At 38.3% G+C, this 20543-nt stretch overlaps 2 protein-coding genes across 7 annotated transcripts in view; one reads left to right on the plus strand and one right to left on the minus strand.

The window, feature by feature from the left end:
- The window catches only part of MYPN (myopalladin), a 72990-nt gene extending 56263 nt beyond the window's left edge, over positions 1–16727 (minus strand). Inside the window, exon 1 of one of the 4 annotated variants that reach the window (XM_035330590.1) lies at positions 16593–16727. The gene's annotated coding sequence lies outside the window, so the exon portion shown is untranslated. Of the gene's footprint in view, positions 1–271; positions 416–1238; positions 1747–16592 lie in introns of those variants that run through there. The other 3 variants (XM_035330589.1, XM_035330587.1, XM_035330588.1) reach the window with 3 other exon arrangements.
- HERC4 (HECT and RLD domain containing E3 ubiquitin protein ligase 4) overlaps positions 11570–20543 on the plus strand; it is a 48496-nt gene continuing 39522 nt past the window's right edge. For 2 of the 3 annotated variants that reach the window (XM_035330592.1, XM_035330595.1), the window contains exon 1: positions 11570–11689. The gene's annotated coding sequence lies outside the window, so the exon portion shown is untranslated. The remainder of the gene's footprint in view (positions 11690–20543) is intronic. The other variant, XM_035330596.1, reaches the window with a different exon arrangement.

The raw sequence follows: 20543 nt of genomic DNA on the forward strand, positions 1-20543 counted from the left end.
TTCAGTAGCACAGCAAGACATATTGTAAAATCTCTAAAGAATGCAGAGGAATAGCAAATTAGCACAGAACACACAGTTCTTTGTCTCTGATAGTCTGTCAAGTATAAAAACTGACTCCTCTATTGATTATAAATTATTTCTGATATGTAAATATCATTCTGCTCAGCTATGGAAACTAAAAGTTTTCCTATTGCTGATTAATTTTGTTAGACATTTCTGAAAGAAGAAGAGAGAGAGAAAGGGAGAGAAAGAGAGAAAGAAATATTCTGACCTTAGGAACTTTCAGGAGGTGTAGGAGAGGGAGAAGAGCAGTGTTGAAGTTTACAAAATTGTTCCATTAATATTTGCTGATTTTGTTTCCACTCTTAAACTCTAGAGCATCTTCCCAAATGTAAACCTCATGACCAAAACAAAACTGTTGATAAAGTAATCAGTGTCTTCAGCATGATTCGTATAACGTTCTGTTGACGTAAACTCAAGAGCTACTCTGTTCTCTTGTCAGTTGTTGGCATATTATTCTGTAAAACTTAAGATGGGCTTCTGATTACTGCTTAATGTTGCAATATATTGAGCCAAACATTTGCTACTGACAGTCAAATACTTTTCTGAGAGAGAGAAAGAGAGCAGGAGAGATAGCGAGAGCTCAAGGGAGAGAGCTATGCCCTTCTAGCAGGACTGTTTCTGCAGCTGTTGTGCACATTAATCCAGCGAGCAGATCTCCCAGCACTAAATATAGCCAGTGGGGTCATTTTACACGACAAAATAAATAAATAAATAAATAGAAAGTATTTAACTATGGGGTCACGTTAAATTAGGTTTGATATTGCTTAAGAAGGAAATCCAAATTATGGCATATTGGTTTAAGACTGAACACCAGAAAGTAAATAGTTCAGAAAGTGAAGGGCCAAAAGGCTGGAAGACAATTATAGTCCCGGCAGTGAACTTCTCAGGTCATTACTATCTTCTGTTGATTCTTTGGAGGAGTCAGACTGGCTCCGAGGGATTTTGAGAACCCCCCCCAATGCTATTCCAGCCCTTTACAGTGCTGCAGAACATTGTTTCTCTTTCACTGTAATACACATGCCTCAGCCTAATTTAAGTGAGTCAGTTTTAAAATGATTTGTTCCCTGTATATATCTTTTCAGCAATAATTAGCTTTCAAAGATACATGCTCATCAACCCCTCTGCACCTGTGCTGCAAAATTAAAATGTAGACCGATCTAAAGTTGAAGCATTACCTTTTTTAGTTCTTCCAGATGTTGCTGCCCAACTCTGGCACTTAGTAGCGATGACAATTATCCAGAAATGTGAGATTAAAGTTAAGGAAGCGAGGGAATTCTTCAAGTCCGCAGGAACGGGAACAGCTAGGAGTCCATACAGTGAAGGAAGTTAACCTTCGTTATTATGAGGATGGCCGTAAGAAGCTGGACAACCTGTCACCACCGGAGCAATAGCATTTGTCAGTTTGCAGGTCCCAAGTTATTTTGAGCAGCGTAAACCATGTGCCTGCGGAGCATTCCACCTCATTGGACAGGAGAGTATCGAGCACAGGGAATCCACTGCTCTGACAGCACCTATGGGCACTGAGTGCCTTCTCCTCACCATGAAACAGCCCCTATAGGTGCTTATGTGGGGTTTGCTGATGCGTCCAAGAGGCGCTGTGGTGGCATCTTGTCAGCCGGTTTATACTTCAGCCTTTTAGAATTATTTGTCACTGCTGTTGTCTTTACATTTTGATCAGAACTCGAAGAAACTGGGAAACCCATTAGTGAGTAATAATGTAAAAGTTTTGTAAATCCAAATGCAAATGCAGCAAATGTGATTTAATAGTAGAATATTCCTGACTTCTTCAAATGTTTGATTTAATAAACACATACAGCAATTATGCAGAAATCCCTAAGGATGGCCTGTGACTACAAATCCTCAAGAAGCTAAAAGTTCTAAACTTGTTATTGAGTGCACAGGAATAAATGCTTGGGGGAAAAGCAATTAAAAGTGGCAAATGAAACCTGGCTATAAATAGAACTAAGATATGAATAATTTAAAAATATTTTAAGCAGTACACAGAGAAAGCCTGTTATTACATAAAGAATAGTTTATAAAATTGAGCTACTTGATAAAACCCTGAGTGACTAAAACCTACAACATCACATGGAAAATGGTGAGGCTAGATTTTCTTTTCTACTCAACCTAGACACCAGCAACAACAACAAAATCTGAAATTCTAAATGGTACAGCTTACCAAAAATGCTTCTTGATTGTTGATATTTTATTAAAAATGCTCATCACAGTTGCAGTTCTAAAATATTAGTAAAATGATACATGTATATTATGGGTGTTGATACATAGCCCTTTCCACAGCTAATGATCTAATTAATTGGCCCTTTTTACTTTCTCCCAATTCTCTTGAGTGTTGTCACGTGAGCTCCTTTGCTAGGAAAAACATTCTCCTGGGGGATGCAAGTGCAGAAAGATAGTTTATGAAGCGTAACAGTAGGAAAAATCAGAGGTGTAATGGCAGATCTCTTCTGAAAAATTGTGTGGTGGACTGGAGGTGGTTTTCTTTTGTCTCTCTCTTTTTGTAAATATAATTGTCAGAACAGCTTGTGAACATCATTTTATGACGTGGTTTCTTCAGTGATCTGGAAGTTGTATGGTGAAGTCAGACCTTCTTCTGGGAACTGGGTAGGCATTTTATGGGTTGAGTGATGTCTAATGTTACTTTATTACCTGGATCAGAGATCTAATGTATTCTTTATAATGTCTGTAACAGTGGATGTGAGCCATACAGTACTGACAGGAATGCATACTGATACTGTACCACACACTACTGTGGCTTGGACATTACAGTATCTGTAGATGAAAGCTACAAAGTCTGAAGCATGAAAATATACATCTGATAAAATAACTGTAAATCCAAGTGGACTTCTGCTGAGATATAATTATTGCAAAACATGCGGAGCTTCGAGCTGCTGTTTGTGCATGATAGGCAAACCAAAGTAAGTATTCAGTCTGATCCAAAAAAATATGCAAAACTTTTCCACTTTGAAGGACTTTCATATAAGATGCTAGAAAAGCAAAATCATTTAACAATCGGTGCAACTGATGAACAAAGAGTTATGCAGAAAGTGCAGCACTGAGAAACCACAAAAGTTATGAGCCTTCCATGTGACTAACACACCGACCATACTAACAGCGGCTGGTACAAGGACAGAACTTTCAGGAACCATGAGAAGTCCAGGTACACTCAGTAAATATGCAGTTCACTGCAGAACCATCATCCGGATAGAGCAATGTTAGAGAAATTCAGATTCACTAGTTTGCAATCAACAGAGTCCATGAAAATACTGTTGTACCTCTGTGACTACTTTTAGAAGGCAATCAACTGAGACCTTTGACTGCAGAGCACTAAAAAGTTGTACTGTGGCCCTTCAAGATATGACTTCCAGCTTTATGTTCTCTTGTCTTTGCTGGCTGACAGAAGGGGATATCTACCTCTCTAGCATAAGGCTTATCATCCACTTAGCATATAGCATGCCTTTTCCTAATTAGTTTGTAAAAAAAAAAAAAAAAAAAATCTGATTCAAGCTACCTCAAGTTCACAGTTACACATGTACAAAGCTTTATTTCGGCTTTAGAGGTTAGTGCTGGAAATAGTGCTGACAGCTGCAGGTTGGCAGTAAGCTTTGGGACATACGTTACAGGGCATCCCTGATTAGTTTGATACTTCTCACAGAAGCTAGCGATGAAAAGCAGCTGGACAAACTTCAAAATAGTCTTCTGAGCAGGAATACTGCCTTAGAACAAAAGGCATAAAACTGAGTGCTGCTGACATTTAGGGCTGGAACCAGGGAGAGGACAGAGGCAGGAGCAGAAGACCAGGAGCCAGCTGACACTGACCGTGCAGACAGAGGCCAGACTGAGCCTTGGGCTGGCCAAGAAGGAGTAAAAACTGCACCAAATGGAACATTAGCAGTGCAGCTCATAGGAAAAAGGGTATCCGTGCCACAGGGAAAAAATTGCTGGCAACATTTTAACAGCTGGTTTGTGAAGTGACTCTGATTTTAATTAAGCTCAATTGAACTAGACCAAGCCACTTTCAGGTCAGCTCCGGTCAGTTTACACACAGTAGCTGTCTGTGTGCTTGTGGGGAGACCAAAGCAGCAAGAGTTTGTGCTATTGCTCTTCAAGACCAAGTATGTAAAATGGTATCATAGCTCGGGTGATGCCTCATAACTCATTCAACCATTATAACTTGATCTAAATTCTCAGCAGAAAATTAAACTTATCAACAATGTAATTGTGTACTGTGGACACAGCAGTGAAGAAACTTTTGCAGAATCAGAAGATGCTGAAGTCACAAAGAGACCTCAAAAGTCACAGAGCATGCCAATCGTGCTTCCTTCTGGAGCTGGTCAATCACCGTGACTTCCTCACCTAGCAGTGTCTAATAGTAATGAAAGCTCATTCTAATGTCCTCTTGTTTTTGTTATGCCATTATTTCAGAAGAACATAACAGAGCTCAGAGAGTTTATTATAAGGTGTTAGAAAGTGCCATCAGTGTCCATAGGAAGAAGAATTTTAATATTTTACAGCTCACCAATCTCTTGGCTTAGTTTTTAAACCAATAAGGACTGGAAGGAATTGCATTTTCATTAAAGGTATGGGCAATGATGTGCATGTCACAGGTTGTGATTTTGTACTCAAAGTGTTGGCTGCTGGGAAAATGCAGATTGTTTTTGCCATGTCCACCTCTGCAAGAGACAGGCAAGAGTGTTGAGGCAGATCCAGAGATAGTTGCTATAGTCCACATATCACATTGGCAAAAAGAAAAGAAAATGATGGTCCGGTGCTGCTTCTACATTGCAAAGAGCCAGTGAACTTTGTAATTCAAGCAACAATGACCGATTTCCTTGCTCTAAAAGGACACCTGAGTACACATTGACTCTATATAATTGTGAAGAAAGTCTGCATTTTCTGCGAATTACTGTAAAGATCCTCCAGGAGCTTTGTATGGAAACCAGGAATTGATACACGAATGGTAGAAATGACAAATCTGTTTGGATTGTCAGCAGACTCATGTCCCATAGCCTCCCCGAGGCTGGCTGACAAAGAGGTTTACATCCAAAGGGCTCCAGCTATTAGCAAAAAAAGGTGATATCAGATATGTCACCATAACTTCTTACCATGCTGTCACAAACAGGTTTGTAAAAGTATGCATTTCAATATTCTGATTCTTGCCATTAAGCTGATAAAGGAGGTATGCTACACAATACCAATTTGCTGTTGATTTAGAAGAACATAATATGTGTTTTTGAAAATCAAATACTTACTGCCTGTAGATATAATTATAGGTTTTACATGCACTTTATCAAAGCCCAGTTTACAAGACATTCAAACAAAAACCTGTGGTATTATACTGATTGTTATACCTGTGCTGTGAAATTTCATACATAAGAAAAAGTTTAGAGAAAAGCCACAAAAACCACCTTTTGCATAGTTTTATTGTATTTCTTCTGAGTGATGCCTGCGAAACACCCAGTGTACACTACAGCAGCAGACTGTATGAACATGTGCCATAGCAGCCATAGTCATTGTGTGACATTCAGAGCAGGAAGACAGTGTTTATACAGCTATCTTATAAACAAAACACTTTACCTATTACTGGTTTTATTCCTATAAAGTCTGTATCAGATCTACCTAGACTGGTATAAATGTCTTAATCTGTAGCATGTGAGCTAATGGTAGCTGTAATCGTAAAATGCATGCAGTTTGATGGTATTTCTCATGATTCTATTAAAGTAAATCATACTGTTAGCTACTTTTCACAAACAGATCCGTATAAAAGATTAGTATTGAATTAATTTTAAGAATCAGGCTTTCACAGAGGTTTAAAAATGCATCCTCTTTGGTACAAAAACAAATGAATTTTGTGTGTGTATTTTAGAAGCTAAGAAACAAACGGAATTAATTAGCATAGAGTGTGCTACTAAACCAGTATGACATATACCATAGAAGTGGTTAATGAGAAGCCTGGTAAGCACAGAAAGGATGACTAATTGAAATATGAGAGGGCACTATCTTTTTCTTGCCCTGTGTTACTTTGTATGTTTTTGTGTTTGCCCAGGAATGCATTATTGTTATCAGTTGGTGTGACTTTGTTTAAAAATCAATCACAGGAACTGAAGGGGTACCTAGAAGTCAGCATGATTAAAAGCAAGAAAACTTAGAAGGAACATCCGAACTCTGACCTACTTTAATATGGTAATCTACATTAATTTATGCATTAGCATAAGGCAGTTGTTTCCAAAGGTAAGGGGTTTATGTCTTGTAGTTAAAAGTGAAGGAAACTTGTTAACCTAAAGTTAAATTCTCAATTAGATGTTGAGAATATTGCCAGGAACCACATAAATGCCTTGCAGGATCATAAGTTGTGCAGTGAAATTGCAAAAAAGGAAAAAATAACTATTCAGCAAATCAGTAAGTAGAGCTAGCATAACTAATCCTGCCGAACACTGTGGTATTAAAGGTAAGGAAAAAAAATCCCAGTTTTTGCATCCCTGTACTAACTACTATTATATTTAAAGGTTCAATAAATTGAACAGCATCAACCCTCTTTCTCTTTTAGGTCATAAACTATACCGAATTATCTTAAGGCCACTGTTCTTTTGGTAAGTAAAGTGTTAAAAGCAATTTTCTGGATGCTTCTGGTAAGGCTGGTTCAATAGTGATTTGCAAAGCTTGTGTAAGACAATATCAGTTGGATGTTTTCATATCATTATGCAGTGCATCTCTTAGCAGAAGCCTGCCAGGTATTCTGTGATTCCAACTCAGATTCTAATTTTAGAAGTGGAGACATATCAGAAGGATGAAAGAAATGGTAGCTCTTTTCTGTAGAAGGCTCAAATAATAATGTTGAAACATTCCCTCAGTTCCTGTTCCTTTTTCACCCCAAACAGGCTTTATCATTTAACAGGACAGCACTCATGTGAGGATTGCCTGAGTGTTAGGACAGAGTTTTCCAGTCTCTAATTATTCAGGTGAAATGTACTAGTAACTTATGGGGCCTGATGTGTTTCCACTGAGATTAGTGGTTGTTCTGTCACTGACATCAATGAGAGAGGAGTCAGACATTTCCAAAGAGTTAGTTACAGCCACAACAAGTAAAGCAGTCTTTTGGTCATCCACACAGAACCATAGTCTCTTGTGCTGTCTTCTTCCAGTTTCATCCAGTTTCATCCAATGTTCCATCTTTTTTTTTTTTTTTTTTTTAAATTAATTAATAAATAAAAAATGCCAGTATTTTGCTTTGATAAAAAGGAAAGGTATATCTGAAAAATGTTATCAGTATTTCTATAAAATAGAACAGATAATCACCAGAGAAGAAATAATTTATGCTATGGATGGCAGTTGTAAAAGGGGATTTGTGATATAACTTTTTTGTAAAAAAACCTTTTGCACAATTTTGAAAGCATCTCTTTAAGTTGGATTCCCTGCCTTGAAAAAAATGAAGGACACTGAGTCTTTACTTCAAATGTATTATCCTTTGTACAATACTACCTTTTATAATATTAGCCTTTAAAATAAGCCAGCCAACTTGCAAAGATATCTGTCATAGAAAACAGTTAACAAAAGTATTCATGTTTTACTATTCCCTGTATAGATAGTATTTTACTAGGTTCTCCTAGATTCTTCCATTCAACTTTATTTATTTATTATTTATTAAAGTCAGGATATCTCAGCATTCCACAAGCACCTGGATTCTTTAATTTGCTAGCATTGAAATTTTAAAGCGGATCATGTATGGTTCAAACATAAAGTGCATGAGCTCTATCTGGAAGTGCTCATGTGGCTGAGTAGGATCTCCTTGAAGTTACCATCATCTTGGGGTGCAGGCTTTAGCTCACATCAGCCTTCCTTCTGGGACAGAGTCATTGCTACCAGACTTAATGAGTTGTAAAGCACACAGCAAGTACTGATATATAAAGGCTGACAGTTGTTCAACAAAGCAAAAGTTTGATGCAACGTGTTATATAGGATTGCTTTTAAAAATCAGAAAAAAATCAAACACGGAAAAACTGGAGATAATACTGATGAGGGCTCCTCTCTATAAAATCCAGTGACTTGGGGGATGCAATGTCTGGCAATCAGCAGAAACGTGGATCAGAAGTAAATGGATTAAAATTTATAACTCAGAAACTGGGTTTAATTACTGAACAAAATATCAAGGAGATACGCTGTTCAATTCATGACTTTCTTTGGGCAAGTGAAGCAGGAGGAAGCTTGATCTGAGTTAGATACCAAAAAATAGCTTGACTGCAAAGTGTGAGATTTACAGTCAGGGTTACTACTCCCAGCATGCTCATACTACAGGATCTTACCTGATACTATAAGATTTCACTGTCCTGATTACAAGGCATGTCTAGTACGAAACATACCATAGAAGAACTGACAATGCCAGTTTACTGTCTTCACCTAATCTGGGGCACTATATACTTTGTAAGATTTGCATTCCTACTGTGACCCTCTTCATCCCTTTGTTCTGCCTTCGTTCAGAACCTGCGTTCTGACTTTTGCTGAACTTTTCTGGGTTTATTCTCCCTCTTTTTGTGGCATGGCTAATTTGTTCTTCAGATAAGACAGGATTAGACCCTAGCAGCTACAAATCTATCCATTTCCATTAGCTTCTTTACCTTTCTTTAGAACATAAATATCCAAAGTATCTAAAATGTTGTTTATAGCCACGATTAATACCAACTGAACAGATAGTCACTTGAAATTATAAAAATAGTGGAGGTATTTTGTTACTCAGTCTGAAGGAAAAGGAAATAAGGGACAGTTACTGAAGGGAAAGCCATATTGTAAACTTTGTATTTTGAGTACTTGAACTTTTTCTCCTTCTGTATTGTAATAAAAGTTTTAAAAATAATTTTTATGGTAGTTATTTCTATGGTTGATATTAAGTGGATGTGACATCTACAGTGTCTGCCTTTGTTAACTGCTTATTTTTCTCCAGTGACAGGTTCATACACATGAATGCCTTTTGATTTTGGGTTGAGATTAACACAACAATGCATTATAGACTGTATTTTAAAAAATGGATTAAGAGTCAGGCTAGTGAGTTGCATTTTGTAACCCCATAGTCTCTATTTTTAATTACACATTTGTCAAACAGTGTTTTACAGTGCACTCCTTATAACTTAAATGGCATTGCAAATCTAGAAATTCTGAAAGCAGAATTTTGTCCAGGCTACTTACAAAGAAATTACAAAATCCTAAAGGAACTGAGAGACTTCAATGGGAGTCCATCTATAAATGCTTCTAACAAGAAAAGAGCAAAATAAGCCTTGCTATTATTTGTGGGAACCCAGTTAATGTGAGTTGCATGGCAATGAGGAAAATGTACTCAGAGGTTTTTGCCTTCTGTCTGAACGAACTAACAATATATATACCATTTATATAAAATACAAGGATATTCAGTATCTTTTTTCTAATGAGGTGTAGTGGCTTTGCAGTATATTTCTTTATGTTAGAGGCCTTGAAGCCTACTGCAAATTAAATACAATAGGGCCAGGCAGAGCCCTCTACCAGTGGGCTGAGGCAGCTCAGTCTAACTGTAGTGTAAATTAGGACCCTCAGAATTTTAGAGGGACCAAAACCAGAATCAGTTGCTGCTATTTTGCGCACCAGAGGCTTTGGCACCTGTTATAGACAACAGAACTTAAGAGGAAATCTGCTCTAGATGTTTAATAGGATAAAACATTCAGTAACTTGGATGCCAAAATTAGATTTCATCAGATGGACCCCTAATTAGAATGTTCTAGCTAAAGGCTCATTGCTAGAAGAGAGTAAGGAGAGGGCACTCACAGATAGTCCACATTTTTAAAATACTTTCTAGAGACCTCTTGCTTCCCAAGCACATTCCAGTGAGGGTTTCAGTGGTTTATCAGCAGTGTTTATGGTAGTCCGTGGGGTCACTGGCTCCCCAGGTAGGTAGGCCTGAGTTAAACACTCTGGAGAACAGCAACGTGATTGTTCAGTGAGGTGGCTAGAGGAACTAACTGAAGCAGAGGGTTTGACAAGCATAAATTAGGTAGCAGGAGAACACAATTGGATAACAATTTGCTGAAATATGATAGAAAGAAACTCCATGGAAAGGAAAGACTGTATGTAGTGTTTTACCGTGGTGCAACAGGATGAACTGAGAAACAATCCTGTCTGAAGGTCTACAGCTGGGGAAGAGATTCTATATCCATGCTTACATGGAATCTGTGATGAAGACACATGGTGGCAGCAGAAAAGCTTGGCAGTAAATCAATTAGTGGCCCATGGGCTGGGAGCATGGTGTTTTCTGGTGTCAGCTGGGGGGATGAGCACTAGCTGCTGTTATTTGTCCACTTGCGTACAGCATTCAAAAGCATTCACTCTGTCCTGCCATCTGCTTGTACAGACAAAAAGAAACAATTTCTGTAGAAGTTCTAAGGCTTCTAAAGCTTTCCTCCTTTATATTAAAAGTGCCATTTTTTAATGAAAATGGAACTAGGATATCATTCCCATGCTCTGAATCTCATTAGGTGACTCCTATGAGAAATAGTTAATATTTCACCAGCACTTTGGTGTGTCACCTTATTACACTTGCTTGAGATCATTTTACCAGCCCCTCCCAATTATTCTGGCACTCTTTCCCTTATGCTGCCTCATCTGTCTGGAACTCTTTCCCTCAGGCCACTGAGTCACCTTCCCACTTTAAATGTTGCTTTCTTCATTGTAATTTTAAACTGACTGGCATTATAACATCATTTGTGAAAATTTATATGAAGATGCACTGCAAAAATCATATCTGTAGATATTAATGAAGCTTCAAAAAAGATTTCCTTAGGATACGATGTTACTGACAATTTAAAAAGAATAAACGTATGTAGTCTAAACACAAGCAAACTCATAATGTACAGATATGAGAATTCAAGTTATTTGATAGTATCAGCATATTAAACACCAGTAGAATCTGAATCACTCTGTCTAGCTAAAGAACAAGAGCTATTCAGGTAATGTAAGCTCACTTACCAAAGTAAAGATCACTGCTGAGAAAATTAATTCAGTACAGCAATAGAGTGAGATATTGGCCATTCTGTCCATACAGAATGCAAATTGTTGTGCAATTGTTGTGCAAATTGTTAACTGGTCCCAGTGTGATTTTTTCATAAGTACTTACGACAGAGAATGAGAGAAAGAGCAAGAGAAAGAGAGGAGGATATACCTTTCCTATTATGAAAGTAGTATCTCTAACTCATTTCAAAGAAATTACCTTGTAATCAAAAATGGTTATGACCATTTTCGCAGGCCACATTTAATCCAGAGGTTCTGCTCATGTAGTTGTTTCTAGAACAGTCTAGACTCCAAACAGCCAAATATCAATTTACTCAGTAGAAGGAGTCAAAAGATATATCACCGTATTGAAAATATATTCTGATCTGATAAACCATGTGTGTTACAAGCCAAGTTTAGACCAACTGGTACATCTGTGACATATAGTAATGCCATGTGCTATCACACAAGTTATAAAAAGGAATTTTCTTTCCGCCTAGTGTGCCTTTGAAAATGCTTTTTTAAATCTCTCACTTCTTTTTGCTTTAGAAAGAATACTGGAAAACTTCAAATTGATACTGGAAAAGAAAATGCAAATATTGTGGTAAGTATTTTTCATTTAATATAATTAGTAAAGGCCTTTTAAAGCACAAAAAATGTTTATGGTATGCTTAATTGCTGCAGTGGGACTGTGAATGTATTAATGTTTGAACTAAATTTTAGATACAATGCTCTTAAAGCTTAATGTTAAATAAGGAAAATATACTGAATTGACAAAATGTATTTTGTAAAATATTTAGTGCTTTGAAAATTCAAAGGCAACACTATGAAGAACAAGCCTACCTCTTAATTAAATGGTTAAAACCACATACGTTAAATTTTTGTACATATATGTTGAAAAGTTCAGGGATTGCCTGTGCAGATCCAGTTGCATATTCACAGTTGGGGTGTTTATATAACCTGGTATTTTCCAAGATTTTGACATTTAGGTGACTAGAGGCAGTCACCTGAATCTCTGAATCTTCACAGTTTTTTGAAAATCAAGGTACACGTTTTCAAGAGACTTAATTTAGAAAGTCTCAACCATGCTTATAACACACAGGTATCATATACAAAAACTGTTTCTACTGTATAGAAGGGATCTATTTTGTTGCGTATTGAGCTGTTAAATAGAATTTAAGGTGTTGGAGCGGACAGAGAAGTTTAAGTGGTGAGTGGAGCAGGAAGGGGAGCCAAAACCGCTGATACTGTGTTGTCATGGTTAGAACTGATATGAAATGAATTTTGGTTTGCTGACTGCTCTGCATTAAAAGGTGTATAAACACGTATATGTTCATACTTTGCATACTCAATTGTAGTTTTGTACTCAGTTTTGTACTCGGTGATGGAAATCCATTCAAGGCTCAACTAGGTTAAATTGGCATTATTTCCATTGACTTCCACTGAGAAACAATTCACTCATCTGAGGTTTTGACCTACAGGAAAGGGCAGAAGGGAAAATTACAGCTTTGATTATTGGCCAGGGAAGACCAAGAGAAAGAACTCAGTGGGAAGAATTTCCAGAGTTTTCCCAGCTTTAGTCAAGATAATAAAGTTTAAAAATCTAAGAACCAATTAATATTTTGATTCCCAAGAATAAGGCTAATAATAATAAGAAGAAGAATAGTCTCTACCTTGCAAGTATGGCTACTTCCTGTGCCCTTCCATGGGCTCCTTTTGATTATGTTCATGAAACTCTTAAGGAGGGATAGCAGTGCTCCAAACAGTATTTTTTTCTTTCCTGAATCTGAAAAGCTTAAGAAAGTGTTTATGTATTTCCTATGTTATGTTCTTCCTAATCCTGAAATTGGATTCTTGCTGTCCGCTCATGGTGAGCAAGAGAAAGCCTTCAGTCCTTTTGCAGAGACATTAAAATCTCTCTGGTCTAGATCCTGAGATGCAGGATTTGTTGCAGCCAAATGTTTGCATCAGAAAATATGTGACAATTAATATATTATTGACTTCAGGTTTTATTCTTTTTGTGTTGATTACTGTATGTCCAAAGAAATTATAGCAGAGGCAAGCAATAGTCTTTGAATCTTTGATTTGAAACATTTTTTATTTTACAAATATTTAAAAAAATATGCATTTCCTGAAATACAGCTATAAAGATAACTTTATTTGCTAATTTCTTGAGCTTTCGAGTTTCCATTTAAATCATGTAAATGTACATATTCAAAAAAACTGTGTTGTCAAATTGTATTTCTTTTATATTGTGGTCTTGTTAGAAAACATCAGGAAAATTAATAATTATAACTCTTTGTTTTATTGCTATTGGGGCAAATAGTGAGTTCTGTATCCAGCCGAAATCAGCTGTAAAATGAATGGCACATAGGAACAGCTGAAAAAGTGTAGACTTCAGATTTTTATGTATTGCTGTTAAATATTCTAAACTAAAGCCATCAGATAAAAAGCTTGACCTGAAGGTTTGACCATAAGTTTTGACCTGAAAGCACTGTAATCCAGAACCCTAGATTCCTAAGAGATCATTGCTGATATAACACTGGAAATTATGACTAGTTGTATTGGTTATAAACAAAACGCTTCTCAGTTCTTGTCTATTACAATTCTGTGGGGAAGCCAGAAGGGATTATTAGAGTTATAAACAGACTGTTTTAATGCTTATGGTTATTACATACTTGGAAGATAACCCAAGCAGGTTTATAATGGTGATGAACTATTTAGAGGCTTAAACTTCAACAAGAGGCCAGGAAAAAAAAAGATCACGTGTCATTCGCTTCTCAGGAAAAGTGATATTTAATCCTAATACTGTTTAATACAAAACAACCACTTGGTCATCAGGTCAAATAAGCATTATTAATTATTTATATATGATTATTATATGACTATATATAATATATATAATTATTAAACATTAATTTCATTAATTTTATTTTAAAAAGTTATACTGAAAACAATTTATTTTGTAATATTTATACTGTTTGTTAAAGAGTGTTCAGCTGTCTGAGTCTGCCTCAAGCTTATCAGTAATTACAATATTGTAATATTGTTTGTATTGAATTGTTTGTATTTACAAAAGTTTTACCATATTGGGCACAATATTTTTTACAAGCCTACAAGCTAAAAATTCTACAAGTTTACAAGCTAAAAAATATTGTGGAAGTGTTTTGTGATGAAATTGGAGTTTCAAGCTGACTCCTGCTGGCAATCTGTATGGTTTTGGATGTCTCCACTGGGGTGTACAGAAGCTGCTATGTCTCAGTTTCATGGAAATGCTGAGTCTTCTCCTAAGAGGGTCTCAGGAATAATCTCTCTTGAATATCCATAGATCCAAGCCCTAGGATTACTCAAATTTATGTCTATGTATGTTTATGGGTCATTTTTTTCTGCTCTAGAACCCTGCTCAGAAGCTGGAAGTAACCCTGTATTGTTCTTTTATGAAAGTAAGGAAATACTTCTGTAAATAAGTATTACTTACTTACTTTCCCCCCCATTCAACACATGTTAAGTGGGGACTATCCAGTACTCCTCAAACAATCATTTCTCTTTGGGATCAGTGATCATATTTAGTGGTGTTCTAGTGGCTTGTTGACATTAATGACAGGAAAGTCTTCATCAATCAGACATGGGTAATTAATCACTGATACCACCCTCCTTATCCAAGAAAAAAATGCCAGCTAAATGCAATGGAGGTTTGGCACAGGTGGCTACTCAACTGTTTCTGCTTGAAAATGATATATAGTTGCTTTGGCCTCCCCTTACAAGTGTGAAGCTTTAAATTGAAGCCATTTTTAATGCTGACAGACCAAATAAACAAAGAAACAGTCTTCTAAAAACATTGTCCTAAGATTTTGTGCAGAGAAATACGAGTCTCTAAATCAAAAACAAAACTGTCAGCATTTTGCACAAGTCCAATGTCATCAAATAGAAACAAAAGATCACTAGTCTGCAGCAATTTTCCTTCCTAAATGGTAGCTTATTAAGTATCGGGATGCAAGATCTCCAGAAACATGAGCAGCCATTAAGTTTATCTACATATGAATTATGCACAGGGAAGCAGTAGTGATCCCATTTTTTCACACAGTTATGAGGATTTGATTGCTCATCTTATGCAATTTACTTTGCTTCTCTCTCCAAAATGATGTAAAAATTTTTGGAACTCTTCTATTCCAGTAGTAAGGTTGAGACATCATAGGAAATTCAGAGTTAAGTTCTCCCAAGGACTCCAATCTCTGACTGCTCACATATATTTTCTGTGAAGCCCTTTAACAACCTCTGCAAGAAAAATCTAATTTTCCACCTGTCCAAGAATCTTCATCCACTATGAATATTTAATCCATGTTTTGAACAGAGATCTCCAACACTGTAGTTGATACAAGTGGAACAGGTTCTTTACCATTTTGGCACCACATTTCAGTCCATGCTATACCAAATATCAGTTGCTAACTGCACCAAAATAGATCTTAAAGTATCATGCCCCTTGGGTTTCAGTAATACATGTAAAATCATGAGGCTTATTCTGAACTAAATCATGAAAACTGCAAAGAGTACCGTCCAACCACCTTTACCAAACAAATATCTGTTTCGAAACAGTCCCATAATATTGAAAGCAAACTCCCAACAGAAGCAGCAGCATGTAATTTGAACATACTGGTCAAAGTTTATGCCTCAGAGTTAATTATTTTATTCCCATTTATTCTTCTTATTCTACCACAGGAATAGAAAAAACAGCACATCCTGACAATCATGTAGGCACAGGGCCACAGGCTATTGCACTGAGCTGATAGCTGAATCCTCAGCTTCCTAGACACATGCTGTGTCCTCTGCTCTCCGAGCAATCGGCCCTAACATCCATTCGATGTTTTGCCTGTTGTGCCCTCTGATACTCAAATCAAAAATTAAAGTGTTTTTTTTTTTTTTTTTTTTTTTTTTTTTTTTTTTTTTTTTTTTTTTTCCCTTATTTGCAGATTTCTTGCTGGTCCAGAACCTTTTCCTTTACTCTTGTACCCAGACACATCCATGCATATCTTCCCTCTGCCTTTGTGTTTTTGTTTTTTGTTTTAATTATTATTTTTATTTTTTCTCTCAAATCTTACTCCTTGTAAAGCCCAAGAAATTTGGTAGAAAGAGAGCTGAATGTCTGGAATACTTCATTCTGGCTCAACAGCAAGAGGGGGCTTTATCATGGTATTTCTGGTTCCCATACCAGTACTATTTTTTCTTCCATTCCCAGTTCTGTTCCATTAACAAGCTTCATTCTGTGAATTGATAGCCAGTCCCCCCAACACATACACCCCTCTTAAGAAAAGAGACCATCTGTTTTGTTTTCACCATTAGTTGTTCCCTCTGCTGTTTCCCAAGCCCCCTGAGAGAACAGATCCTCTCCCCTCCCTTCCATTTGCACGATCACCTTTCTTCTTTCACAACCAGGTCACCCTGTGGTTGTGATAAGAAAGGACACTAAACAATCCAACATGGAAATTTGCAAAGAAGCCAAGAGTGCTCACCATGAAGTGCGGGGACCCGCCTGTGTGTGAGCCTCAGCTCTGGTCCTCTCGTGTGCCTCTTTGTTCTCCTCAGTGCGGGCTGCTACCTTTCTGCTTGCTCTTTACGAAATAGTAAGAAGGCTAATTTTAGGGTGCTTCATCATCCTGCCGTGCAAAGACACAGTGTCATGTCAGAATCAGCAGCATGTGGCACCACTTGGAGCTGCTATTTTATAAGCTGAGGTTCAGTATGTTCTCAAATTGGTCTCTGCAGGGCAGAACTGGCTCAATTGTTGATCTTGTATTTCTGGAGGAGTACACCTTAAAAATCAAAGTTCAGTATTTCAGCCTGACCAAATGCCCAGTTTAATGACATGAGAGTTGGTGACTCAGCATCCAATACTTAAACAAACAAACAAACAAACAGATTACAGGGGAATTTCCTGGTGTGCAGTTAGTACCTAGCCTGCTGTTACATAATAGAAAAATTCACATAATAGTGTGAAACACCAGAGCAATAGGAGGAGAATAGGAGGTGTCACATGTGGGAAAGGGCTACGCTCCTATCCCTCTGCGTGGGATGCTTGAAAATGTTCAGCATCTTCAGCCCCAACCTGCAGGCGACCAGGCACTTGTGCGGCTTTTGCCACACTGCCAGGAAATGGGGTAGTTGCTCCGAGTCCCAGCTGCTCTTTGTGTGGGCTTGGGGATATCAGATCCATGCAGAAGTTTGTGAGCACAAGAGCTGCATACCTAATGCAAAGGTCAGGTTGTTCCCTTCACTGTAGTCTTCCTGTCCAGCATTCATGGTTGTCCTTCGCTGCTTTTCCATTTTCTTCACATCTGTCATTCTGTGAATAGCATTCTTTTGGCTGTTTTAGCTATTCTGTGGCCTGAGGGTTTGAAAGGAATGAGGTGTTGCGGCCTTTTGTTCTTGCTTATCTTATTTGAAGGTATGACTCCTGTGCTTTTAATGAGAAGCTCCCTTAATTAGGATGCCTCAGGTTAGACACAGAACTTGCAGTATTTTAGATTTAGTATTTACTGATTTACATTCACAGTACAAAAACTGTTCATTTTTTTCACTACACTGCCATCAGTTAAAAAAATGGTAAGCACATGTAAATTTGAGCTCACTAGAATCACTACAATGTGCAGGGTGGGCAGAGCGAGAACTAAAACATGCTCAGCTATAAAGTAGCAGAGCGTATAAAATGCGTATGTGTGAGTTATGTCTGCCTACATAGGCGCACATTCATTAATTTGCTAACACCCAAATATTGATCTTGTGAAAAATATAAGGATAAAATGGAAAACTAAAACAGCATAAAAATGTCTGTGCGTACCTTATTTGTAAGGCTATTTTTGCATGCTAAAGCCTAAAGCTTTTCCTTTGTCTTAATCAAGAATACTCTACACACAAAGGCTTCTCACAAAGGTTAGCAATTTCTCACAGCAAAATGCTGACATCTCTAATTTCATGTTATCAGCTGTTCTGGATGCACATTTCTATTTTCCATAGACTATGACATACCAGAGTATAAAACAAAGGAGTTTGAAATGAGGAATTAATGTTTAAAAACTACGTACTGAGCGTTGCCAGGAGAAAATGGAGGCAGAGAGCAGAGTCCATCTCTGTATTCACCATACAGAGGTTTTATTCCATAACACAGTAGTCTAAAAAATATGTAGATTAACTGAATGTTATTTTCCAGTATTAAAACACAAGGTATATATTAGGTAACATTCCATATGTTTATTTCATTTTTATGTTGTCTGAATAGGTGATTAACTGGGCTACACATTAAAAAAACAATCATACTGACAGCAAACAGCAGGCAGTAACCAAGCATCGCTATTTTAATAATGGCAGGACAACTGAAAAGAGTTTCCTGCTTCTTATGACCATCAATAAGAAAACTGAGCAAGTGTAATAAGAAGTCCTCTATGCTAAGGCACTTCAGAGAAATAAATCTCTTCCCTGAAGTCGACTAAATTTACACTTCTTGTTTTCACTGGATTTGGCATCACTGCCAAATCTTTTTTTTTTTTTTTAATATAAGTACTAGAATGGACATCAGGAATGGTGAGGTGCAGGCACGCTCACCCATGGTTCTCTTGACCGCTGGCACTGCAAAACCACAGTTTGGCAGATTTTATGCCAATGGATGCAGAGTTGGTTATACTGAGCAGCAGGGAGTCCAAGCAGGGATGGGCACTCTCTTTCTCCCGCCCCTGCATTTATATCTTTAGCCCCAGGAAGGAAGGGGCTTTCTTAAGGCATTAAGATAAGCAGGATACGACTCATCTGGCACAGAAAAAAAAAGTCTCAAGCTAGGTAGTAAGTGGAATAAAAATACATTTTAATAGTTCATTTAAAAGAGGCATATTTGAGTTATTTAACTTGTATTAATGCAATTTAGGAGCTATAAAAATATTTTAAATAAAATAGCAATTCTCTTTCACAGGGAAGGTGAGATTTGTAGGATAACATTGTATATTGTTTCATGCTTTATATGTTTCTTATTTAATGTATTTTATTTAATGTGTTAGGCCAGTTATCAAAATAATTTTCTACATAATAATTGCAGTGGGCATATTAATGTTATCTTCAAGTACATGGACATATCCCCACATGCTGGTCAGAGGACACATTGCACAATGAATGACTTAGTATGTAAAACCTCCTTGACAGTGTAATTATTCACAGTTACTGTCCTGATGGACAAGGCTCTCAGACAGTTTGATTTTTGGGTTGTCCTGTGTAGAGCCAGGAGGTGGACTCCGTGATCCTTGTGAGTTCCTTCCAATTCAGGATATTGTGACATATATATATATATATATAAAAAGGAAGTGTAGAAGGTAATGAATAAAGTCTTTTCCTGTGTTTGCTATGTCAAACAGCTGCTACTAACTTTCTAATCTTGCAAGCAGAATGGAAAGGCAAATGGTTTGCATCCCTCCTTTAAACAAGGCTGTGTAATTGCTGCCCTGAAAAGTGCTGCATCACTTAGGCTTTGTCAGCCATGCAGCTATGTCATTTTCCCTATGCATGAATTTAACAGTTCTGCACGGGATCTTTACTGATAAATTAGAACCACAAGTCCCGTGGAGTCTTAACTACATAGGTACACAAAGGAACGTTTCACGGCTAGACCAAGACATCCTACTTGCCTTTTTTTTTTTTTTAAAGCAGAGACGCAAACAGACCCTTTCCATTAGAGAGCAAAATGCTACCAACCATATCGCCTTTCATTTGGTAGTCTGTGAGAGCACTTACTGTGAGGTGTACCTGCTCCTGGCCCTTTTTCCTCGCTGACCTACATCCCTGCGGCTCCCAGAACTGCGACAGGGAGGCTGCCGAGCAAGGAGCCTGCACTTGGTTCTCAGTCAGCCCTTAGACGCCGGGCAGAGGGTTTTCCTTCCAGCACTGAACAGAATCCTACGGAAACGAAACAAAAGCCTAAAAGATGCGTCTGCTGTGTTAACGTGTATGCTGCTGCCCTGGACGTACACGCGTAGTGTACACCAGCGTTTTAACGTGTCTGCCTTGCCCTGACGCCAAGGGGAGCCGGTAACCGGAGCGCGCCCGCCAGCCACCCGCGTTCACTCCTGCTTGCGAGATGCGGCTCCGCAGCACGGACAGCCCCGCCTTCGGCACCGTGCGCCCCGAGCCTGGCACCGCCAGCCAGCCGGGGGCTGCGCCGCTTCCTCGCCCTACGGCACCGGAGGGAAGCGGAGAGCACCCGAACAGCACCACACTGCGCCCCGAGGGACAGGCCGCGAGCCGCCTCCCCTCAACCGCCCGGGGCCTCGCGCCGGCCGTTAAACAGCCGCGGGCCGCGTGACGTCACGCCGCGCCGCCGCCGCCGCCCCTGAGCACGAGGCCGGGCGGCGGAGCGGCCCCGCCCGCGGAGCTGGCGCCTGCGCAGACGGCGCCGGCCGGGCCCTGTCAGCGCTCCGCGGCGGGGC

This window comes from Oxyura jamaicensis, chromosome 6 (assembly GCF_011077185.1).
Source record: "Oxyura jamaicensis isolate SHBP4307 breed ruddy duck chromosome 6, BPBGC_Ojam_1.0, whole genome shotgun sequence".
Classification (NCBI taxonomy): domain Eukaryota; kingdom Metazoa; phylum Chordata; class Aves; order Anseriformes; family Anatidae; genus Oxyura; species Oxyura jamaicensis.